This window comes from Acipenser ruthenus, chromosome 35 (genome assembly GCF_902713425.1).
Source record: "Acipenser ruthenus chromosome 35, fAciRut3.2 maternal haplotype, whole genome shotgun sequence".
Lineage (NCBI taxonomy): Eukaryota > Metazoa > Chordata > Actinopteri > Acipenseriformes > Acipenseridae > Acipenser > Acipenser ruthenus.
The window spans coordinates 3329750-3356168 of NC_081223.1; the positions used below are offsets into that span (position 1 = coordinate 3329750).

Here is a 26419-nt window from a genome sequence, read left to right on the forward strand (position 1 = left end):
CCTCACCCCCCGAAGAGAAAGGGTGCTCCCTCCAGTTCAGGGCAGGCTATGAGTCACAATATTGTTATATATTGGCACTCACTCTCACACACACACCTGGCACCTGAATGAATTCTAATCGCTTAGCTGGAATGTGAATGTCAGTTTATGAAAAACTAGCTGAAATAGAAGTGGAAACCCCAACGGTGCATGACCTGGACGGGTTTCCTGTTTCACATTTGTTTTTCCAAACCAGCATGTTCGGATTTGAATGTTGACTGTTGATGTTATACCTCAGTTACAAACAGGCACTCACTCACTGTATACTCTCTCACTGACCTCGGCAGCGCTAGACAAACACGCCTTCCCTCCTCTCGAGCTATAGCCAGTGTGCGGGGCGTTCTCGAGCGCACTGAAGGGAAGAACATTGCCACGAGCTCACCGTGCACTGCTGCTCTCGCGCTCACACTAGAAAACTATGGAAACTTGCAACTTGAAGAAAGCGGTGCGTGCACTCCTGCGGGTCTGTCTGTCGAGTGCTTGCATTCTGCACGCTTGTCTAGGTGAGTAATTGCAATTATTATTATTATTATTATTATTATTATTATTATTATTATTATTATTATTATTATTATTAGGCGTAGTAGGAGTCGTTGTTGCTTACTGTTATTATTACAAGTGGTATGTAGTGAACTTTATAAAACTGCAACGTTTAACAGTATGATCGTCAATTATAAGATTGTAGACGTTCAGGTCTCTGAAAACTTTGATTACCACTGTGCTGAATTTGCACGTTTTTATAATAAACTGTGTACATAATTAGCAATACATAAATACATACATACATACATAAGGTGCATTTAGTAGATAAGTAAGATTTTTTATGTTAGCTTGCGAGGTTCGGGGGGCGTGGAGCTGGGGGGCGTGGAGCTGGGGGGGGGGGGGGGGGGGGGCGCTAATCTTTCAATTTTCTAATCTCCAGTTAATTAGTTTCTATTTACTATTTAAGACCTGATCACCTGCACATTTTCTGTCTAGTGTTTCGTTTTTTGAATCCTGACTCGTAGTGTTTCGCATTACTCCCGAGAAAAAAAAAAAAAAAAAAGACCATCGCAAGATTAATACGCGCAGTCTTACCTGCTTCCAAATGGAAAAGCTTTCAGTTTACGCATTCCCTTCCGACTCAGACGAGTTCCTGCCTCCGACCCCTCCACCGGTCCGTCTTTGTCAGGCATTCCGTTCCTCGTCCCGGTCCGTGACCGCGCCAGCCCCGTCAGCCAACCTTGCTTCCACCCGGCGTTCAGCTAGGCAAGAGCGGGGCCCAAAGCGCGGTTCCGCTAGCCAGCCCCTACTGCAACTCCACTACAAAGATTGGACGACACCTAAGCTGCTGAAAGTACTCTTTGAAAAGTCCATTCCTATTCCCGTCGGCGGAGATCGCATGTCCCTATTTGTTACCTATTGTGAAGCCTTGTCAGCCGAGCCGATTTCCCCCCCCCCAGCTTCAGCCGTCAGGCCCTCCTCTTCTGCTCCTGTTCCTGCTGCGCATACGCAAGACTCTGCTTTCTCAGCCAAGCTCCCCCGGCGGCGCAGTCAACGCAACCACAGCGTCTGCCGCAATCACTCACCCCGCCCATCCCCTCCTCCAGCAGCGCCCCTCAGGTCACTTTTAATCAGCTGCAAACTCTGCTCCAGCCCATTATAGACTCTCAGCTAGCTCTCAGCGCCCGTCTTGACAAACTGGAAAATCCTGCTTTGGCTCCACCCGCCTTCAGTTCCAGCACTCCTGCTTAGACCCTTGGTACGTCTTTTTCAGTACCCCCCGTTCCTCCTCCAGAGTTCCCCCTCAAGAGAAATCTACGGCACTTCTAGAAATTTATCCAATCGCGGTGGCCGCTGCCCTCTGGGGTCACCAATGGTCAAGAAAATCAATTCTTTTCTTCAGCGATAACAAACCCACAGTACACATCATTAACAAAGGACGTTCTTCATCCCCCCTCATTATGCGCCTGCTCCGTCGTCTCATATGGTCTTCTGTATCTCTCAACTTCCTAATACAAGCTCGTCATCTTCTGGGTACCCATAATAATGCTGCAGATGCTCTTTCTCGCCTACAGGTAGCCAAGTTCCATCTGCCTCCCCAAACCCCCTCCAGACCCCACAGTTTCATCAGCTACTTCTGGACTGAACCCTACCCTCTGCAACCTCCTTCAATCCGCTCAAAACTACATGTCTACAGCCCTCGCCCCTTCTTCAAGAGCTTCTTATTCTACGGCCTGGTTAGCATTCCTAACCTTCTGTGCTCATAATCATATCCACCCTATTCCCTTCAATCAAGATTGGATCCTGGCCTTCATCGTCCATGCTAAGGAATCTCTCCATCTTTCCCCAGCATCCATCAAATCTTACATTTCAGGAATCCAATATCACTACCGCATCATGTCCGTGCCTTCACCCACCATCCTCTCCATACCAGTTGTCTGACTCTCCGCGGAATCTTCAAAAGCTCCCCCCCCTGCTGCACCTTCCCGCCTGCCTATATCAACAGATATCCTCCATTCCCTCATCTCTACTCTTCGGAAAGGTTGCTTTTCCCCATACGAAGATCTCCTAATGGAAACCATCTGCCTCACAGCCTTCTTCGGCTTCCTCAGATGCTCAGAATTTGCAGTTCCTTCAGCTTCAAGCTTCCCTGCAACGGGTATTCGTCTCTGCAATCTCTCCTGTATTAGCAACTCCTATTTCATAATCCGGCTGCGTATCTCAAAGACAGATCAACTCCGGCGTGGTCAGTTCATCCAGCTTTCAAGGATCGAATCCTCTATCTGCCCTTTCTCTGCAATGGCAAAATATCTCTCCATCAGGAAATCCCATCCCCCCCTGGACCCTCTATTTATCGATTCCTCTCACTCTATTGTCACTGGTTCTCAGCCCACCTCTCCTCCCTCCTTTCTAGAGCAGGCCTCCCTCCTCAGCTGTATTCTCCCTATTCATTTCGTATAGGTGCAGCTACCTCCGCTGCAAGAGCCAGCATCAATCACAGTCTGATCAAGACCATGGGCCGCTGGTCCTCTTCCGCAGTAGACTATTACGTCCATTCATCTCCCTCCGATATAGCAGCAGCCCATTTTAAAATCGCTAGCATGCCCGGAGTGGGGGCTACCTGTTTGCCGGGGCCACCTGAGGTTTTCCCCTAAATTCGCCTCAAGGGTTTTTTTCCTCTCCACTGAGCGGCAGGTATACACATAGTCACATCCCTCTAACAATTTACTAATCTCCCTCTGTTCGTCCTTCTGGTCTTTTGTTTGTTTGTTTATGTTATGCGTTGGCATGTTCTGTCTTGTTTGTCTCACGGTGTGGGAATTTTCGTAGGTGCCGGGGGTCCATCCTTTGGGGGGCAAGTGAGGCTCACTTCCCCGACCTCAGGGCTAGGCAGCCGCCTCCCTTACCTTCAGGGGTTCTCACCGCGTGAGTCAGAGCGGACCCCCGGCCAAACTTTGTCCTGTCGCAGCTCCTGCGCTCATCTCACTTGAGGCTCTCTTCTATTCTGCCTCTCTTCAGGACGTGGTCACTCGTGCCGAGTCCTATACTAACCTCAATGCTCTGTCCTTATTTTCAGGTCCCAGGCAGCGTGATGTCTCGGCCAATCAGGGGTTTTACGAGCGCCCCTTACATAAGCCTCAAATGCTGGGTACCTCTCTCATCTCCTCCCGAGGGGCGGCTTTTCAAGTCTAACCTGTGTTTTCAGGTTGCCGGGTCCTCCGCCCCTGGGATGTCGGCCCCAGTCGGTGACCTCTTTTCTATCCCGTTTCCGGTTGCCGGGTCCTCCGCCCCTGGGATGTCGACAGCGTCGGCCCCAGTCGGTGACCTCTTTTCTATCCTGTTTCCGGTTGCCGGGTCCTCCGCCCCTGGGATGTCGACAGCGTTGGCCCCAGTCGGTGACCACATTCTGTCCTACTAACTGCTTCTTCTGCCTTATCTTTCCCCCCCAGCTCACGCCCAGTGAATTACATGCTATCTTAAAAACTATGTTCACTTACATCAGGATAATTGATGGTGCGTGAATACGTGACTAGACCAGTAGAGAATGATCTGGCAGTGTTTTGGATTTCTAATTTCCAGTACAAATTCTACTGTCGGTAAGAAACCCCCGCAAAAGACTTTTGACCTCATGATTAGAGACGAGGACAGTTATATTAAACATGTGTTTTGAGTGTTAAAAACGGAATCAGTTTAATTGTCTCCAGTTAAACACCTACTGGTAGTAATACACGTGTTATATATAACGTACTGCACACACAATAACGCCAAGTGTTCAGGTGACGAACCAAAAGCCCTCAATGCAATTTAAGATATAGACTATGTTCGTTGCAAATGTCTTGAAATCAGACGTTAGGTATACGTCTCTTATCATATGGCAATGTCATGCTGAGATAGTACAGTTAGCCTACAGTGGAAATAATATGCAAGCAACAAGTTAGGTGCAGGTAGGCAATGCAGTTTAAAAAGAATACTAGCAGTGGTCGTGTAAGAAGCTGACGTTATGAACCCGTGTTGAAAATATAATCTCTATAAATTACTTTGACAAGTTGACCTGACCTGCCTTTTAGATTCATGATCAGTAACAGAGTGTAGAATTCCATTCGGAACCCCCCCTCCTCACGCGCTCGGTGCTACAGAGTGATCTGCCCCGCCCGGACAAACACAGAGGGATATTTTAAAGCATTTTTACAAAACCAGGGGATTTTCAGCGTTAATCCCGTGATAACCCCATTTAGTAGATGAATGCTGCAATCCTGGCTATTCCTCAGTGCTATAGAAACTCCAGCGTTGGTTGGTCCAGGGTAAAGGTTAATCAAATCAATAGTGCTGTAAAAACAAAAGTGCCAACAGAAGTGAAAGCGGTCTCATTGTGCAACACAGAACAACCGAAATAACATTCAAAGACATATCCATGGGTTTATAAACAGGGTACATAAAGGGGTTGTACAAAACATGACCTGCCATAACACTGTCAATTGGTTGTAAGAGCCAACATGTTCTGAAAGGGATGAGAGAAGATTCCTCATTAATAAACTGATTTGCAGCAGAAAAATATATAGCTTTCATTTGATTTGTCAATTAAATTCAAAATACTGTACAGACAAACTTGTAGATCTCAAGGTCTGATTGAGTGATTAGGTGCCAGGAAACATCAACAGCACCTTTTCATCTACAGCATTGGAAATATCTGCATATTCCAAACTGAGGTCTACAGCTATGGCCACACTTTTTGCATCACCTACATTTTTAGAATTGAGACATATGAGCATAATTTAGATATTTTATGTAACATCATGTAATCAAGGACACTCCAAAATGATATTGCAACAGTCTACTGGAAGCCACATTAGTAGTACAGTAGTTACATTTTGAAATGTCACGTTTTCAAATTTTGTCCATGTTTTGTTAAGTATATGGAAAACTACAAAGCGTTATGCAATTTAATATGTTAACGTAACATTATTCAGCAGGTTTCATTGGACTATGAAGCATAATAAGTGAATTCTATATGGTGACACTGTATCTATAGGGACACCTTGAGCCGTAGCTGAAATACAAGAGTCAACTTCAAAAGAAGAACAAGGGAAAATTGTTGCCAGAGCAATAAGGGATTAAGAAAATGGGGTTAAACCCTTGGCTAGAAACTCCTTTAATCATGTGGGTGCAAAGCTAGAAACCCCTTTAATCATGTGGGTGCAAAGCTAGAAACCCCTTTAATCATGTGGGTGCAAAGCTAGAAACCCCTTTAATCATATGGGTGCAAAGCTAGAAACCCCTTTAATCATGTGGGTGCAAAACTAGAAACTCCTTTAATCATGTGGGTGCAAAGCTAGAAACTCCTTTAATCATGTGGGTGCAGAGCTAGAAACCCCTTTAATCATGTGGGTGCAAAGCTAGAAACCCCTTTAATCATGTGGGTGCAAAGCTAGAAACCCCTTTAATCATGTGGGTGCAAAGCTAGAAACCCCTTTAATCATGTGGGTGCAAAGCTAGAAACCCCTTTAATCATGTGGGTGCAGAGCTAGAAACTCCTTTAATCATGTGGGTGCAGAGCTAGAAACTCCTTTAATCATGTGGGTGCAAAGCTAGAAACCCCTTTAATCATGTGGGTGCAAAGCTAGAAACCCCTTTAATCATGTCGGTGCAAAGCTAGAAACCCCTTTAATCATGTGGGTGCAAAGCTAGAAACCCCTTTAATCATGTGGGTGCAGAGCTAGAAACCCCTTTAATCATGTGGGTGCAGAGCTAGAAACCCCTTTAATCATGTGGGTGCAGAGCTAGAAACCCCTTTAATCATGTGGGTGCAGAGCTAGAAACCCCTTTAATCATGTGGGTGCAAAGCTAGAAACCCCTTTAATCATGTGGGTGCAGAGCTAGAAACCCCTTTAATCATGTGGGTGCAAAGCTAGAAACCCCTTTAATCATGTGGGTGCAGAGCTAGAAACCCCTTTAATCATGTGGGTGCAGAGCTAGAAACCCCTTTAATCATGTGGGTGCAGAGCTAGAAACCCCTTTAATCATGTGGGTGCAAAGCTAGAAACCCCTTTAATCATGTGGGTGCAAAGCTAGAAACTCCTTTAATCATGTGGGTGCAGAGCTAGAAACCCCTTTAATCATGTGGGTGCAAAGCTAGAAACCCCTTTAATCATGTGGGTGCAGAGCTAGAAACTCCTTTAATCATGTGGGTGCAAAGCTAGAAACCCCTTTAATCATGTGGGTGCAGAGCTAGAAACTCCTTTAATCATGTGGGTGCAGAGCTAGAAACTCCTTTAATCATGTGGGTGCAAAGCTAGAAACTCCTTTAATCATGTGGGTGCAAAGCTAGAAACCCCTTTAATCATGTGGGTGCAAAGCTAGAAACTCCTTTAATCATGTGGGTGCAGAGCTAGAAACCCCTTTAATCATGTGGGTGCAAAGCTTACTAACAAAAAGTGTGCTACACACATAATCCTAGTGTTCTGTTTCACCCCATGTAGCACACAGTGCTGTTGCCATTGTAGGAGTTCATATGAGTTAGATAATCCATGCTTAGTTATCCATTAGCTTGCTGATACTGAGGATACTTTGTACAACAATGTTTTTGGGCTCCCTGGCAAACTGATTGGAAAGTCACAATTCCAGCACGTGTCATGTGTTTGCTTTCGGATTGGTTGGATGGAGCTTATAAAAACAATGCTGGGAAAAGAGCTGAAGGAAATTAGAAAGTGCAAAGTGGCAGATGACCAGATAAAGACAGCTTGACTGATTTACTAAACATTACATTTCTGGCAGCTCCTGAACTCAAGTGAAAGCACCTTTGCATGTGTTTTTTTACTGCGGTTGCTTTTGCTCCAGAGTGTGTTGAGACATCAGTGAACTGAAGGGGCATTTCCACATGCTGTGGATTCTGCAGCGACAGTCTGACTCTTCAGATTTTCACTTCCCTTTTCATATATTGTTAATGCAGCCAAGTTGTCATTGTTATGTTTCCTGCACCTCACCTTAGTGGAAACTCTGCATCAAAAGATATGTACATGCTGTGCTTCAAGAGAAACCTACTACAGGGAGGACATATCAAAGTTATCTTGCAGTATAAATAGTTCAAGATTACATTTCATTGTACTTTTTAACTTAGCGGTTGTTGCAATTACTTTAACGTTTTATATATATATATATATATATATATATATATATATATATATATATATATATATATATATATATATATATATATATATAGTAGGATAGATCAATAGATCAGGCAGTGAGAAACATCACCATCTAGTTCTCAGCTAGTGTATTGCCAGCAAAACAAAACAAATCTGGCTCTGAAGTGGCAGATGAGTAGATGGCGCTGGCTCTGCTATAAAGACACTTTGGCTGATCCACCCCTAGTGGTTGAAAGAAATACCACATCTGTTCTGTGTTGTACTTCATACTGCTTTTTTTACATCCACTAGCGGGCAGCAGAGAGCTGCAGGGGGACATGTTAATGGTTACACTCTTACATGTTTGAGAGCTCTATAGAGGGCCCTGGAGTGCTTTAAAATTCTGAGTTTTAAAGAGTTCCGTCCCTTATTTTGTGTTCCGTAGGTGGAAGTTTATACGTCAGAGATATCTCAGACGAGGAAACAACTACAGACACGTACGGCGACTACAACAACATCATTGAGTATGAATATTATGGTAATGTGTTATTATTATTTATTATTTTATATGGAAATATATTATACATTGCTTAGCTCTTTCAACACTGCAGAAAAGGTAACTCTGCTCAAAAAATGGCATAGATACACAAACCTGTAGATGAGGTTCGTTTTGCAGTCTGCAATACAACTGATCTAATCTACTAATATGAGTAGCTATGCCCATATTTATTGCAGTATCAGACACTCAAACTATTTAATTAGTTAGAAGTTAACGAGGGTAGTCTTTCAGTAAAGTCATTTTGTGCTGAAAGAGTTAAACATGCATATATCTTTGTATTTCCCCTAGTTAAGGCACAGCCACGTGGTGTGCAGGGTGAGTCACACAGTCACGGGAATGCAGGGGAAGTCATACAGTCAGGGGAGTGCTGGCGTCCCTGAGGGTCTCCTCTAGTAAAGGCACGGCCGTGTGGTGTGCATGTTGAGTCATACAGTCAGGGGAACGCAGGGGTCCTCGAGGGTCTCCTCTAGTAAAGGCACGGCCGTGTGGTGTGCATGTTGAGTCATACAGTCAGGGGAGTGCAGGGGTCCTCGAGGGTCTCCTCTAGTAAAGGCACGGCCGCATGGTGTGCATGTTGAGTCATACAGTCAGGGGAACGCAGGGGTCCTCGAGGGTCTCCTCTAGTAAAGGCACGGCCGTGTGGTGTGCATGTTGAGTCATACAGTCAGGGGTGCACAGGGGTCCTTGAGGGTCTCCTCTGGTAATGGCATGGCCGTGTGGTGTGCATGTTGAGTCATACAGTCAGGGGTGCACAGGGGTCCTCGAGGGTCTCCTCTAGTAAAGGCACGGCCGTGTGGTGTGCATGTTGAGTCATACAGTCAGGGGAGTGCAGGGGTCCCCGAGGGTCTCCTCTGGTAATGGCACGGCCGTGTGGTGTGCATGTTGTCATACAGTCAGGGGAGTGTAGGGGTCCCCGAGGGTCTCCTCTGGTAATGGCACGGCCGCATGGTGTGCATGTTGAGTCATACAGTCAGGGGTGCACAGGGGTCCTTGAGGGTCTCCTCTGGTAATGGCATGGCCGTGTGGTGTGCATGTTGAGTCATACAGTCAGGGGTGCACAGGGGTCCTTGAGGGTCTCCTCTGGTAATGGCATGGCCGTGTGGTGTGCATGTTGAGTCATACAGTCAGGGGTGCACAGGGGTCCCCGAGGGTCTCCTCTGGTAAAGGCACGGCCGTGTGGTGTGCATGTTGAGTCATACAGTCAGGGGAGTGCAGGGGTCCCCGAGGGTCTCCTCTGGTAAAGGCACGGCCGTGTGGTGTGCATGTTGAGTCATACAGTCAGGGGTGCACAGGGGTCCCCGAGGGTCTCCTCTGGTAAAGGCACGGCCGTGTGGTGTGCATGTTGAGTCATACAGTCAGGGGAGTGCAGGGGTCCCCGAGGGTCTCCTCTGGTAAAGGCACGGCCGTGTGGTGTGCATGTTGAGTCATACAGTCAGGGGTGCACAGGGGTCCCCGAGGGTCTCCTCTGGTAAAGGCACGGCCGTGTGGTGTGCATGTTGAGTCATACAGTCAGGGGAGTGCAGGGGTCCCCGAGGGTCTCCTCTGGTAAAGGCACGGCCGTGTGGTGTGCATGTTGAGTCATACAGTCAGGGGTGCACAGGGGTCCTCGAGGGTCTCCTCTGGTAATGGCACGGCCGTGTGGTGTGCAGGGGGAGTCACATGATTTCCATTACATGAGGTAGGTGTTAAAACTTCATGCTAATATTGGACTCAGCTCTCTCCAAGATAAGCACCAACTAAGATATAGCTTCTTTTATTGTAAACTAATGTGATCCATCTGCGTTTCCTTCCATCTGATGATGTAGATATCGTTCTGCCTGGTGTTGATGGCTAAAGTGTAATGCTGGCTCCAGGGATCAACCACAGTGCGGCCTCCCTAGCGCATCAGTATGACAACTGTCTGTACTGAGCTGAGTAGGGTACTTCTCTGGGGTCTTCAAGTGGGCACCTTCCATCCTTGGTGTTTCGTCGACTAGCCCACGACACATTAAAAGGCTCGACAGTGATTCTGGCATCCCAGCATCACCCTCTCTACCCCCCACTCAGCTAAGCCCAGCTTACTTACTTTCCTTTACATCGACGTTGCTTTCTTTCTACGATGCTTGAGGTCCCCAAACAGAATCTTTTCATCTCAACCAGAGCGAGTTGCTGCTTATCTATGCTGCATCAGATAGGTTCTTCACTATGCGTCGCAACTCTTGACCACTGAATCCGATGTCTCTGAGAAACAGGGAGGAGAGCACAAGGGTCCCTGAGAGTCTCCCCTGGTAATGGCATGGCCGTGTGGTGTGCAGGGTGAGTAACACAGTCAGGGAGCGCAGGGGTCCCCAAGGGTCTCCCCTGGTAAAGGCACGACTGCGTGGTGTGCATGTTGAGTCATAAAGTCAGGGGAGCACAGGGCTCCCCATTTGAAGTGTTTTTTAAAGCCCCAAAATTAATGACTAAAGCTAAGGTTTACAATTTTAGAAAAGCAAACTATGAAGGTATGAAACAGAGACTAACAGAAGTAGATTGGAGTAAAATAGAGAAAAAAAGGATTACATCCCAAAAGTAGTCTAAATCTAAAACAAAATGGCCAAAATGGTTTAATAGATCAATTCAAAAAAGAAATTCAGCGAAAAAAGGCACTTTACAGAGCGTTTAAAAGGGACCAAAACAAAGTAGACAGAAAGAGTACTTGGAACTGCAATCACAAGTCAAAAAGGAAGTTAGAAAGGCCAAGAGAGAGATAGAAATCAATATTGCTAAGGGGGCTAAAACCAATTCCAAAATTATTTATTTTCCAAAATTATAACAGCAAGAGAACATTCGAAGAGGAGGTTAAATGTCTAAGAGACACAAATGGCAAAATCATAGACGAAGAAAAAAAATAGCAAATATATTAAATGATTATTTTCACAGGTTTTTACAAAGGAGGACACGGACAACATGCCCCACATGTCGACCTGTTCCTATCCAATTTAAATAACTTCAGCATAACAGAGACAGAAGTGTTAAAGGGACTAGGAGCTCTTAAAATAAACAAATCCCCTGGGCCGGATGAGATCCTCCCAATAGTACTCAAAGAAATGAAAGAAGTTATTTACAAACCGCTAACCAAGATCATGCAACAGTCTCTTGACACAGGGGTTGTACTGAAAGACTGGAGAATTGCAAACGTAATACCGATCCACAAAAAGGGAGACAAAACCGAACTTGGTAACTGCAGACCAATAAGCCTGACTTCTATTATATGTAAACTTATGGAAACTATAATAAGATCTAAAACGGAAAATGACCTGTATGGTAACAATATCCTGGGAGACAGTCAGCATGGTTTTAGGAAAGGACATGTTTAACTAACCTGCTTGATTTTATTGAGGATGCAACATCGACAATGGATAAATGCAAAGCATACAACATGGTTTATTTAGATTTCCAGAAAGCTTTTGACAAAGATCTGCATAAAAGATTAATTCTCAAACTGAACACAGTAGGGATTCAAGGAAATGCATGCACATGGATTAGAGAGTGGTTAACATGTAGAAAACAGAAAGTACTGATTAGAGGAGAAACCTCAAAATGGAGTGAGGTAACCAGTGGTGTACCACAGGGATCAGTATTAGGTCCTCTGCTATTCCCAATCTACATTAATGATTTAGATTCTGGTATAGTAAGCAAACTTGTTAAATTTGCAGATGACACAAAAATAGGGCAAACACTGTTACAGTAGCAAAGGTCATTCAAAATGATCTAGACAGCATTCAGAACTGGGCAGACACATGGCAAATGACATTTAATAGAGAAAAGTGTAAAGTACTGCACGCAGGCAATTAAAATGTGCATTATAAATATCACATGGGGGATACTGAAATTGAAGAAGGGAACTATGAAAAAGACCTAGGAGTTTATGTTGACTCAGAAGTGTCTTCATCTAGACAATGTGGGGAAGCTATAAAAAAGGCTAACAAGATGCTTGGATATATTGTGAGAAGTGTTGAATTTAAATCAAGGGAAGTAATGTTAAAACTTTACAATGCATTAGTAAGACCTCACCTAGAATATTGTGTTCAGTTCTGGTCACCTCGTTACAAAAAGGATATTGCTGCTCTAGAAAGAGTGCAAAGAAGAGCAACCAGAATTATCCCGGGTTTAAAGGGCATGTTTAAACAGGCTAAAATAATTGAATCTATTCAGTCTTGAACAAAGAAGTCTACGCGGTGATCTGATTCAAGCATTCAAAATCCTAAAAGGTATAGACAATGTTGACCCAGGGGACTTTTTTGACCTGAAAAAAGAAACAAGGACCAGGGGTCACAAATGGAGATTAGATAAAGGAGCATTCAGAACATAAAATAGGAGGCACTTTGTTACACAGAGAATTGTGAGGGTCTGGAACTTTCTTATGTTCTTATGTTCTTATGTAAAGGCACGGCCTCGTGGTGTGCAGGGTGAGTCACACAGTCAGGGAGTGCAGGGGCCCCTGAGAGTCTCCACTGGTAAATGTATGGCTGTGTGGTGTGCAGGGTGAGTCACACAGTCAGGGAGTGCAGGGGCCCCTGAGAGTCTCCACTGGTAAATGTATGGCTGCGTGGTGTGCAGGGTGAGTCACAGTTAGGGAAGCTCAGGTTCCAGTATGCAGGTCTTCACCAGGGATTCTACAGGGAGGTCAGGGAGATAACGGTCAGGGTCTGTTTCTCCTCACCACGCTAAATTGCCCCCTGCTGGCCTGGTAAACCAGTACCTTCCTGGCTGTGGAGCTCCTGGGTGTAAAGAGAAGGTGAGCTTGAGGATCAGAGGACGCACACTCACTTTCACTTCATCTCCCCTGAGCTGCTGTGAAAACCCAGTTTGACAATCTAAATTGGGGAGAAAAATAGGATTAAAATAATCTGGGGCTTAAATACAATTTTGTTTAGCATGTTAGGATGGAGATAACAGTAAAATGTAATTGATATATTGAAACCCTTTCTCTTATGTCTCTGATTTTTTTTCAGATAATTCTTCATTGTATGACTATCGGGACTTCGAGGTGATAGGCATTGACTCAGTAAGTTCTGTATTTCTCCTGCATTGGATGCATCCTTATGTCAGCCCAGTGAATGGGAAACAATCCTGCCTCATCTCCAGCTAACAAAGAGCACCTAAGCTGGTCCCAGCATGAGCTCCTGTAACAGGACAGGTCCAATCTCTTCAGCTTAGGAAAGAGAAGGAAAGAGGAGAATTGAGTGAAGTTTATCAAACCCGAAATGGTCTAGATAAAGTGAACTCCGGTCACTACTTCAAATATAGCACAGAGTGTAGAGAGGACAGAAATGGAAGTAAAAGTTTATAACAGAAGGTAGGAAGCCCCTTTTTTACACAGAGTTGCATATCTATGGGATAACCTACCAGGAGAATTGTCTAGAACACTGAGAACATTCTAAACAGATTAGCTTGTATTCTATTAAGTTAGACCCCCTTTGTGTGCCAACAAGGAAGGAGCCCTGACTTTGTTTTCTGCTAGAGGGAGCGCTAAGCAAGTTTTCAAATACTTTTTCTTACCTTTTTGTTATTATAGTAGAGACAGGTATGCAGTATGTACTTGTATCACACTGTACAGCTGTGGGCAAAAGTTTAGCATCACCTAGTATTTTAGGAATGAGACATAAAAAACTGTATGAACATGTGGCAATGTGTCCCGCCCCTGTGTGCATTTCTGTGTTATATGTTGCGTGTGGTGTGTTAATGTTGGTGTATTGTAGTTGGTACACAGGATATAATGTGGGTAATTTAAAATGTATAATTGTATTTAGGCACGGGATTGCACTTCACATGCATTTAAAGTATTTAATATGTGAGCACGAGGTTGCACATAATTAATTCACGTGCTGGGATTCAAGTGAATAATTAATTAGTAATTGAATCCCGGCACAACAGTATATATAGATGCACGTTTTACTCACTCGGGGTTGTGTGTTCGGTGAGTAGTAAACGGGAGAGAGAGGAGGAGAACTAAAGATAAATATTAATATCAATTGCTATCGCGTGCTGGTAGGACCAGCACGATACTTGTTTGTTTATTTGTACTCACCGTGTTTGTTTGTCTGTTCATCCTGTTTGTTTAGTGTTAGTCCGTTTTGTTTGTCTATTTATTTTGGCCTCAAGTGCTGTGTCCTGTTTTCTGTTTAAAACCTTTTGTTTGTTTATTAAACGCACTGAGCGCAGCCATTGCGTCTCAGTTTCAAGCCCAGTACCGTCTGTCTGTGTGTTTCTTTCTGGCCTGAAGTCCTCCCTGCAGCTAGCCTGTCATAGAAAATAATTTAGATCTCGTATTTAACATCATGTAATCAAAGAAACAAAATGATATCGCAAAAGTCTATTATACCGGAAGCTATAATAGTAGTACAGTATTTCAAATGTGACATATTTCAGTATGTCACATTTGTCAATTTTTGTCAGGTTTTCATTAACATGGAAAACTACAAAGCGGTATGTAATTGAATATGTTAACATAACATTATTCAGCAGGTTTTATTCGACTTTGTGAAGCAGAATGAGTTCATTGTATAGGGTGCTGCAACACTTTTGCCCATAGCTGTGCAGTTATGCATGCCTCTGGAGCCCCGCTCCTCCAGCTCTCTGATTCAGTGTTCATGCCTCTGGAGCCCCGCTCCTCCAGCTCTCTGATTCAGTGTTCATGCCTCTGGAGCCCCGCTCCTCCAGCTCTCTGATTCAGTGTTCATGCCTCTGGAGCCCCGCTCCTCCAGCTCTCTGATTCAGTGTTCATGCCTCTGGAGCCCTGCTCCTCCAGCTCTCTGATTCAGTGTTCATGCCTCTGGAGCCCCGCTCCTCCAGCTCTCTGAGTCAGTGTTCATCCCTGCTGTTCTATGCTCTGATTTTCTGTTGCAGGCACACAGGCTTGTCTTGCCCTGGTATCTACTAGGGATCTGCGTGTTGGTTTTCCAGACTCTCTGCGCACTGTGAACCAGGTATCCAAGCTGCTTCAGGTATTCATTTAATATTCATATAAACAAGAAAGCACCCACTGAGACACTGGCCACTTTGTCATTTAATGTGCATGTAGCCATGCTTGTTACAGTGCAGTGCTCCCTGTATATTTTGTAATTGGGTAATTCCTTATAATAATTTAACATACAGCTATGGCTAAACGTTCTGCACCTCCTAGAATTAAGATTGAGACAAATATGAACGATATGACCATAATTTAGATATTTAATTTAACATCTAAAATAACATTTAAAATCAAATAAATTACCAAATGATGTTACAAAAGTCATTCCACTTTATGGTAGACTATAATCATGGAAAAGGTAGTGAATGCGAGGCAGTGAATGGAAGTGCAGTGAATGACAGGGCAGTGAATGAGTGCAGTGAATGATAGGGCAGTGAATGACAGGGCAGTGAATCAGCGCAGTGAATGACAGGGCAGTGAATGGCAGGGCAGTGAATCTGTGCAGTGAATGACAGGGCAGTGAATCAGTGCAGTGAATGACAGGGCAGTGAATGGAAGTGCAGTGAATGACGGCAGTGAATCAGTGCAGTGAATGACAGGGCAGTGAATGGTAGGACAGTGAATCAGTGCAGTGAATGGAAATGCAGTGAATGACAGGGAAGTGAATGACAGGGCAGTGAATGGATGTGCAGTTGATGACAGGCAGTGAATGACAGGACAGTGAATGAAAGTGCAGTGAATGAAAGTGCAGTTGATGACAGGGCAGTGAATGGAAGTGCAGTTAATGACAGGGCAGTGAAAGGAAGTGCAGTTAATGACAGGGCAGTGAATGGAAGTGCAGTGAATGACAGGGCAGTGAATGGAAGTGCAGTGAATGACAGGGCAGTGAATGGAAGTGCAGTGAATGGAAGTGCAGTTAATGACAGGGCAGTGAATGGAAGTGCAGTTAATGACAGGGCAGTGAATGGAAGTACAGTGAATGACAGGACAGTGAATGAGTGCAGTGAATGGCTGGGCAGTGAATGACAGGGCAGTGAATGACAGGGCAGTGAATTAGTGCAGTGAATTTCAGGGCAGTGGATGACAAGGCAGTGAATGAGTGCAGTGAATGACAGGGCAGTGAATTAGTGCAGTGAATTTCAGGGCAGTGGTTTACAGGGCAGTGAATGAGTGCAGTGAATGACAGGGCAGTGAATGGAAGCGCAGTGAATGACAGGGCAGTGAATGACAGGGCAGTGAATGGAAGTGCCGTGTATGATAGGGCAGTGAATGGAAGTGCAATGAATGACAGGGCAGTGAATGGAGGCTTTTGTTAGCTAGGAGTAAGGAGTAATCAGCTTCAGATTTCAGTTCACCTTTAAATCTATGTGGAGGTGCTTTCAGGAGCTGCTCTTCAGTTTAAATTGCCTTCCATAGATATGTGACACAGGCTAGATCAGCCAAAGTGTCTTTGTGGAAATGAGAGCCAGTGCCATCTAGTGATCTGCCACTTTGCATTTCCTTTTGCTTTGCTTGCAATACACTAGCTGTGCACTAGATGGTGCTGGCGCTCACTAACATGAAGACACTGCTCTAGCTTGCCTTACCTATGTCTATGGCAGGCAACTAGAACTAAAGAGCAGCTCCTGAACTCCAGTGAAAGCTCCTTGACTTATCAAAAAAGAAATGAAACAATATGTGAGTAATAGCAATAAGAAGCCCTCAGAATGAGTAAGCAAAGATAAAGGGACAGAACAAAACAAAACGAAATGCCACCTGAAGCTCCCCAGCTATTCAATAGGAATGAGGAAAGCCTAATGTTTGTTTTTTATTTCAGAGCATCACTGAAACAAGCTAAATAAAGTTACAGAAATCATTATGGGATCATTTTGGGATGCAGGGAGAATTTACTGCAGCTTTCACACACTGAACTGCGTCACTTTGTAATAGTTTGAGTTCCATGCATATGAGAGCAATGCCACTTCATGGGAAATCTCAGGTATTGCCACAGCAAGCCATTCAAATGATTTTCTGTCAAACAGTGGAAACATCTTCTTGGTCTCCTTGTTAAAACACGCAGTAAACGATGAAGGATCTTCATGAAACTCTGTACACTCGCAGGGATTCAGGTGAATTCGGGATGCAATTTGAACTATTTCAGGACCAAGCATTTTTCAGTGGGATGCTCCCCCAGGACCAGGCATTTTTCAGTGGGATGCTCCCCCAGGACCAGGCATTTTTTGTTATAAAAATTTACTAAAAAAAAAATCCATTTTTTACAGTAGCATCTTGGAAATGGTTTCCTTTTTTCAGAACACTCTGGGGAACATTATAAAGTACTTCAGGAACCATACACACTTTTTGCTTTTTTCATATATATATATATAGTGCCTATAGAAAGTCTACACCCCCTTTCAACAAAATGTTCACCATTTGTTGCCTTAAAATGCATTAATATATCTTTTTTCTTCATTTATCTACACATCCTACCCCACAACTTCCAAGTGAAAAAAATATTCTGGAAATTTGTAGATAATTAATTAAAAATAAAAACTGAAATAGCTTGGTTCGATAAGTGTTCATCCCCCTTGTAATAGCAATCCTAAATTAGCTCAGGTGTAACCAATCGCCTTCAAAATCACACACCAAGTTAAGTGGCCTCCACCTGTGTTAAATTGTAGTGATTCACATGAATTCAGGATAAATTCAGCAGTTCCTGTAGGTTCCCTCTGCTGGGTAGTGCACTTCAAAGCAAAGACTCAACCATGAGCACCAAGGCGCTTTCAAAAGAACTCCGGGACAAAGTTGTTGAAAGGCACAGATCAGGGGATGGGTATAAAAAATATCAAAGGCCTTGAATATCCCTTGGAGCACGGTCAAGACGATTATTAAGAAGTGGAAGGTGTATGGCACCACCAAGACCCTGCCTAGATCAGACCGTCCCTCCAAACTGAATGACCGAGCAAGAAGGAGACTGATCAGAGAGGCTACCAAGAGGCCAGTGGCAACTTTGCAAGAGCTACAGGCTTTTATGGCCAAGACTGGTCAAAGTGTGCATGTGACAACAATATCCCAAGCACTCCACAAATCTGGCCTGTATGGTAGAGTGACAAGAAGGAAGCCATTTACTCAAGAAAGCCCACTTTGAATCCTGTTTGAAGTATGCAAAAAAACACTCTGTAGCCATGTGGCAAAAAGTTTTGTGGTCTGACAAAACTAAAATTGAACTTTTTGGCTTAAATACAAAGCGTTATGTTCGGCTCAAACCCAAAACAGCACATCACCCAAAGAAAACCATCCCTACTGTGAAACGTGGTGGTGGCTGCATCATGTTATGGGGATATTTCTCATCGGCAGGGACTGGGGCACTTGGATAGAAGGGAAAATGAATGGAGCAAAGTACAGAGAAGTCCTTGAAGAAAACCTGCTGCCCTCTGCAAGAAAGCTGAAACTGGGACAGAAGTTCCCTTTTCAGCATGACAACGACCCAAAGCACACAGCCAAATCTACACTGGAGTGGCTAAGGAACAAAAAGGTAAATGTCCCTGAGTGGCCCAGTCAGAGCCCCGACCTAAACTCAATCGAAAATTTGTGGCATGATTTGAAGATTGCTGTCCATCAGCGCTTCGACAGCGCTTGAACAGTTTTGTAAAGAAGAATGGTCAAATATTGCCAAATCTAGGTGTGCAAAGTTAGTAGAGACCTATCCCAACAGACTCGCAACTGTAATTGCTGCCAAAGGTGCTTCCACCAAGTATTAACTCAGGGGGGTGGAGACTTATCCAGTTATGATCTTTCAGTTTTGTATTTTTAATATATCATTTTTTTCTCAATAAAAGCTTGTTTCCTCTTAACAGTGTGGAGTATGGTGTGTAGATAAGTGGAAAAAAATCCTCATTTAAATGCATGAAACTCTGAGGCACTGACACAACAAAATGTGAAAAAAGTTCAAGGGGGTGTAGACTTTCTATAGGTACTGTGTATATACATATATATATATATATATTTATATATATATATATATATATATATATATATATATAGTGAAAGCTGTCTTACTGACATCAAGGTATGGATGTCTAATAATTTCCTTATGTTATCCTTCTTATCGCCTATAAAGCCCTAAACGGTTTGGCCCTGGTCTGTTTGAAGGCTCTTTTGGTCCCGTATGCCCCTGGCTGGCCCCCCTGCTCCCAAGATGCAGGGCTGCTATCTGTCCCAAGGATTTTAAAGCACAGGACAGGTGGTAGAGCATTCAGTCACAGGGCACCTGAACTCTGGAATGCTCTACCATGCACAGTGAGAGACCCACCTACACTGGCATTTTTTAAAAAGAAATTAAAAACATACTTTTATAATAGGGCTTTTATATCTTTATAATATTTCTTTTTTTATATATAGTTGTATTCCTATTTATTCGGTTTGAGTTCCTTATCTGTAGCTTTAATTTGCTTGAATTTTAAAATGTTGTTTTCTCTTGCTGTTTTTATTGTTTATATTGTTGTTATTGTACTAAATGTTCTTCTGAATGTCTTTTCTTTTTGTTAAAAGCGCTTTGGGATGGGTTGCCATGAAAGGCACTTTATAAATAAAATTTGATCTATATATATATATATATATATATACACTGAACAAACATATAAACGCAAAATGTAAAGTGTTGGTCTCATGTTTCATGAGCTGAAATAAAAGATCCCAGAAATGTTCCATATGCACAAAAAGCTTATTTCTCTCAAATTTTGTGCACAAATTTGTTTACATCCCTGTTAGTGAGCATTTCTCCTTTGCCAAGATAATCCATCCACCTGACAGGTGTGGCATATCAAGAAGCTGATTAAACAGCATGATCATTACACAGGTGCACCTTGTGCTGGGGACAATAAAAGGCCACTAAAAAATGTGCAGTTTTGTCACACAACACAATGCCACAGATGTCTCAAGTTTTGAGGGAGCGTGCAATTGGCATGCTGACTGCAGGAATGCCCACCAGAGCTGTTGCCAGAGAATTGAATGTTCATTTCTCTACCATAAGACGCCTCCTACGTCGTTTTAGAGAATTTGGCAGTACGTCAAACCGGCCTCACAACCGCAGACCACGTGTAACCACGCCAGCCCAGGACCTCCACATCCGGCTTCTTCACCTGCGGGATCGTCTGAGACCAGCCACTCAGACAGCTGATGAAACTGTGGGTTTGCACAACCGAAGAATTTCTGCACAAACTGTCAGAAACCGTCTCAGGGAAGCTCATCTGCGTGCTCGTCGTCCTCACCAGGGTCTTGACCTGACTGCAGTTCAGCGTCGTAACCGACTTCAGTGGGCAAATGCTCACCTTCGATTGCCACTGGCAGGCTGGAGAAGTGTGCTCCTCACGGATGAATCCCAGTTTCAACTGTACCGGGCAGATGGCAGACAGCGTGTATGACGTCGTGTGGGCGAGCGGTTTGCTGATGTCAACGTTGTGAACAGAGTGCCCCATGGTGGCGGTGGGGTTATGGTATGGGCAGGCATAAGCTACGGACAACAAACACAATTGCATTTTATCGATGGCAATTTGAATGCACACAGATACCGTGATGAAATCCTGAGGCCCATTGTCGTGCCATTCATCCACCGCCATCACCTCATGTTTCAGCATGATAATGCACGGCCCCATGTCACAAGGATCTGTACACAATTCCAGGAAGCTGAAAATGTCCCAGTTCTTCCATGGCCTGCATACTCACCAGACATGTCACCCATTGAGCATGTTTGGGATGCTCTGGATCGACGTGTACGACAGCATGTTCCAGTTCCCGTCAATATCCAGCAACTTCACACAGCCATTGAAGAGGAGTAGGACAACATTCCACAGGCCACAATCAACAGCCTGATCAACTCTATGCGAAGGAGATGTGTCGCGCTGCATGAGGCAAATGGTGGTCACACCAGATACTGACTGGTTTTCTGATCCACGCCCCTACCTTTTTTTTTAAGGTATCTGTGACCAACAGATGCATATCTGTATTCCCAGTCATGTGAAATCCATAGATTAGGGCCTAATGAATTTATTTCAATTGACTGATTTCCTTAAATGAACTGTAACTCAGTAAAATCTTTGAAATTGTTGCATGTTGCGTTTATATTTTTGTTCAGTATATATATATATATATATATATATATATATATATATATATATATATATATATATATATATATATATATAACGTTAAGTACTTTTATTATGTATTCTGCTTAAAGATACATGTATAAAAACGTGTTATTCTATGACCCGAGGGACCTTACAATATTTCCTGAAGGTTGAAAAATATCGATGTTTGGGGAAATTACAAGACATTGTTTCACCTCTCGATTATTTTCTCAAAATAAATATTTATAAATAAAATATTAGTTATTAATTCCATTAAGGAAATAAAAAAAGTACTTGATACAGGTAAATAGTACCTGCTTATACTGTATATCCACTCCTTTCTTGATATTCATAAATGTTGTGTATATATATATACATGAGAGAATACATGTTCTAATTTATACATCAGATTTACAGCATTATTTCCATGTCTTTCTTAACAAGTTAAACAAGTTCTTACAAGTTTCTCTGAAGCAGGCTGTGATGTTTTTTCTCTCTGCGCTGCCAAAACTTTCTCCACCCTTTAGACACTAAATTCCTCTCTCAATGACGTCACACGAAAAAATCAGGAGGTGAATATCAGTCCCTTCCCTATCCAATGGTATGTGTTTCAGCCTGTACTGCAAAGTACGCAGGCCCTGTAAGTCATTAAAATGAAGTACTTTTTTATCATGTTTACATGATTGTGGTCCTAGAAGCCCACTTCAGTATGATTGTGTGAACACGATCCCGGTCCTTAAAGGCTTAATTACCGCCTGTGGCCACTAGGGTCTGAAGACAAATTTGCCATTTAAAAGAAGTTTGCATATATCAAATAAAACAGGATTCTGATAAGTCTTCTCAAAGAAGTGATATCTGTCCAGAAATATTGTACATGTGCAACAAAGAGGACAGCCTTATACAGCTACCTGCTCCTACTGCAATCAAAATGGGCACCATCGGTATCTAACTTGGTCCAGTGTGTATCACATCTTTATAAGGCTGGTCTCTCTCTATACTAACTTGGTCGTTTCTGTACATGTAAAATTGTTTTGAACAGATGGTATTGGACCATTGCGCCAGCCCCGTCATTTGACAGCTGCTGCTCATACCAGTGGACAAAAGCATAAAACGGGTTCCTTCCTTTAATCAGTAACCTCTTGCAGAGGAAGTTGGACAAGGAGCAAAGAACCAGGGACCTTTTTGATTGGTACACCTTGGCAGTGCTGGTACGAATTCATGTATCCTGGGAAACCACATGCTTGGCTATGAGTTCAATATTCCCTTACAATCCTGAGAGCTCTTCTTGCGAGGGCTGCTCTATGCTGCTGCCATCTCTGATGATTTGAAGTGTGGCTTCACAAGGATAGGTGGGCAGTGTAAAGGGTGCTTATTAAGGGCAAGGAAGTTCGTTTTGTAACCTCATTTACTGCACCTCTAATAAAAAACCTGTATTAGCATTGTACTACATGATATTGATTTTCAGAAAGAAATTCTTTCTTAGTAAAGGATGTCATTTTTTCTTCTTTAAAAACTTTTTTTTGTTAAGTGGCGATTGCGGGATGGATTGAAATATAAAATAAAAGCTAAGTGAATGAATAATGATTTGTGAATGTGAATAATGTGACAGTGGAGTGGCAAATGATGTTGGAAAGTAGGCCACACACAAGTTGTTGATAAATAAAAAGTAACAGAATAAAAAAATGAGGAAAAATAAAACACTGTCAAGCTACACAGAAGCCTTGTGTTGAGGCGGGGAACACAATCTGCATAATAACAGACCTAGCAGACTGTCCAGTCTGTTTACATTCCCTAAATGTGGTTAATATAAAACACCCAATTGTAAGTTACGTGTAAGTACTAAAGAGTTTCGGCTTGAAGTCTTTCACAATGTATTAACATGCTGCACTGTGGCTTGCGGATTCCTATGATGTTGACTCTACTCCCGGCGGGACTTGGATCTAATAGTAGTCGATGCACACACGGGTACGTCGAAACGCTCACCAGCACTCTGAGGTAAAGCTTGCTTTCAGCACCTCGGACAGCTCACGGCTCGGTTCTTAGAGCTAGAACAATTGACGTCTGCGTGCAGCACCGTGGGCAATGCGATACATTCACCTAAAAATAAACGTGACTCTTATACTGTACAATGGAAGTGACGTTATACTCAGAACAGGTGTTTGGAACCGGCACAGCTGTGCGTCCCAGGCATCACTTTTAACAGGGTTACAAAAAAAAAAAAAAAAAGTGTAGCTGTTGCAGGAAACACATATGTGATGCGTGGGATATGTATTGTACATTCATCTCTGTGTGCTTCCGGTTGTTCTGGTGAATCGCACGGCAAACAGACTATCGTCAGCCATTGTATAAGAAAAAAAAAAATTACTGTATTTATTTTTTTCATACCTTAGCCTGTGAGTACTCAGGCATTTTGGACAAATATGGGTGGAACACAATAATAAAATGTTGCAAATTGCATTAAAACGATTACACACTACTTTTGATACAGCGGCGTGATTGCTATTGATATGGATGCCCTCTAAAGGTTTACAGCTGTAAATGTGCACGGTGATGTCACAGTTTCCCTCACGCCTTTTCCCTTGGTTATACACAATGCAGTTACCATAGATTACCGTGTTTTTAAATATGCTTTACCACAACACTCTGGACCAATTTCAGCGTACCGAATTTAGTCCATTTGGTGTGTCTAACTAGTGGAGCAGTCCACTGATGGCACTAAAGTTAGTCCACCCGCTAACTGCGATTGCAGCGTAGAGAAGTTAATCATCACAGGAAGATCACCTGCTCAATCCGACTAAACAAGATCAGCGTACCAAATCAGCTCCGTGCCTGTTCAAGTGGATCTACTACTAATGTGAAGGATAAGACTATAGTACGCTTACTCGTCCTAAGCATTTACTGCTTAATTTGTTCTGTACAGACAGCTGCATTTTTCCTCTGAAAAGACGAGTACATCTGAAACTTTATTCCATACATTTCTTATGTCTGTCACGTTCGGGCAGTCAGATCCGTGAGAATAAAGTTTCCCACAAATATATATATATATATATATATATATATATATATATATATATATATATATATATATATATATATATATATAATTTTGTTATGTACTTTAATACCGTTTTCAGTTTAACGTAATACAATTTCAGTTAATATGCTTTAATTGTAAACAGCTAATGGTCCATTAATGAAACTTGTCTGTGCCTATGCAGAAATGTCGGCAGTTTTCTAGTCCGAATTTTAGTCCACTTGATGTGGATGAAAGCACTGGTACGATGACTTATAAAATAACATTACGTCATATTTAGAAAATGGTTTAATATAATATTCTATCCGATGTAATCAGATGCAGCTAAATCATAAATAAAAGTTTATTTATATTTATATTTGAAATGTTTAGCTTGGTCTTCTATGGAATGCATGTTATTTAGCCCCGCCCCCTCGTGTAGTTTGCTGCGGTGCTGTTTCTCCAGGACAGAATTGTTCATCTGGAATATCGCTTGTTATGCCGGCCTCTTCGCGGTTTTTTCTGGTGTGTGAATTCCAAACGCGCGTAGGTGACAGGATCCTCCTGGGCTCTCTGCTGAAAACGAAAGAGCGCCGATATATATATATATATATATATATATATATATATATATATATATATATATATATATATATATATATATAGACACACACACGTACAGCTAGAGCCAAAAGTGTTGCATCACCGTATAGAATTAACTCGTTTTGATTCATAAACTCGAATGAAACCTGCTGACTAATGTTACGTTAATATATTAAATTACACACCTCTTTGTAATTTCTACTCCACGAAAAACGGACAAATTATGGGATATTTCGAAATTAGTATGTAATACATACTGTACTATTATTATGGCTTCCTGTAGACTTTTGCGATATAATTTAGTAGTTTATTTGATTGCACAATGTTAAATCAAATATATAAATTATGTTCATATAGTTTTTTTTTTAATGATGTCTCATTCCTAATATTGTAGTTGATGCAAACCCTTTGACCACAGCTGTGTTTTATATCGTGACTGGCTCATGGTGAGTAACTCGTAATCACATTACAATATCATTTTAAGTGTTTATTTGAATTGTTTAAAATAAATACTTTAGACCCACAGAAAAAGAAAAAAAGTGTTGCAAAAATGTTCATCAAAGCATGTTTAATTACTAATCTATCTATCTATCTATCTATCTATCTATCTATCTATCTATCTATCTATCTATCTATCGATCTATCTATCTATCAGAAATAAAGCTTTAAAAAGCTTTTATTTTTTCTATTAAAAACAACATGTGTATGTGACAGCACAGGGGTGTGTCCTGCTATCCATATTGTTTGTGCTCAGTTTACCTCACAGTCCTCGGGTCTGCTGGTCTGAGTGCTCTGTGGCCGAGCTAGAAAAACAAGTGAAGCAAAGAGCATCATTATAAAGAGAGCTCATGGTGGGAGCCATACAAGTAACTCAACAATGCATCGATTATACTATATATATATATATATATATATATATATATATATATATATATATATATATATATATACTAGTACAATGAACATGAAGAAGTATATAATACCTTCCTTGCTCCAGGAACGAGCCCAGGTAAGACTGCCGATGAGGACACAGACCAGCACAATACCACAGCCCCCCAGGACACTGTAGTGAACCAGGCATCGCTCTATAGAGACACACACAATATACCTGCAGATATGAGAACTGCAGGCTCTATAGAGACACACACAATATACCTGCAGATATGAGAACTATAGAGACACTCACAATATACCTGCAGATATGAGAACTGCAGGCTCTATAGAGACACACACAATATACCTGCAGATATGAGAACTGCAGGCTCTATAGAGACACACACAATATACCCACAGACATGAGAACTATAGAGACACACACAATATACCTGCAGATATGAGAACTGCAGGCTCTATAGAGACACACACAATATACCTGCAGATATGAGAACTGCAGGCTCTATAGAGACACACACAATATATCTGCAGATACGAGAACTACAGGCTCTATAGAGACACACACAATATGCCTGCAGATATGAGAACTGCAGGCTCTATAGAGACACACACAATATACCTGCAGATATGAGAACTGCAGGCTCTATAGAGACACACACA

At 42.6% G+C, this 26419-nt stretch overlaps 1 long non-coding RNA gene across 1 annotated transcript; it reads left to right on the forward strand.

Annotated features, from left to right (window-relative positions):
• Positions 1 to 347: 347 nt before the first annotated feature.
• On the forward strand, positions 348 to 21265 carry LOC131705221 (uncharacterized). Its single transcript, XR_009310241.1, has 5 exons — positions 348 to 542; positions 8095 to 8187; positions 13185 to 13237; positions 15079 to 15176; positions 16959 to 21265. It is a non-coding gene; the product is annotated as an uncharacterized LOC131705221 (long non-coding RNA).
• Positions 21266 to 26419: the final 5154 nt, after the last annotated feature.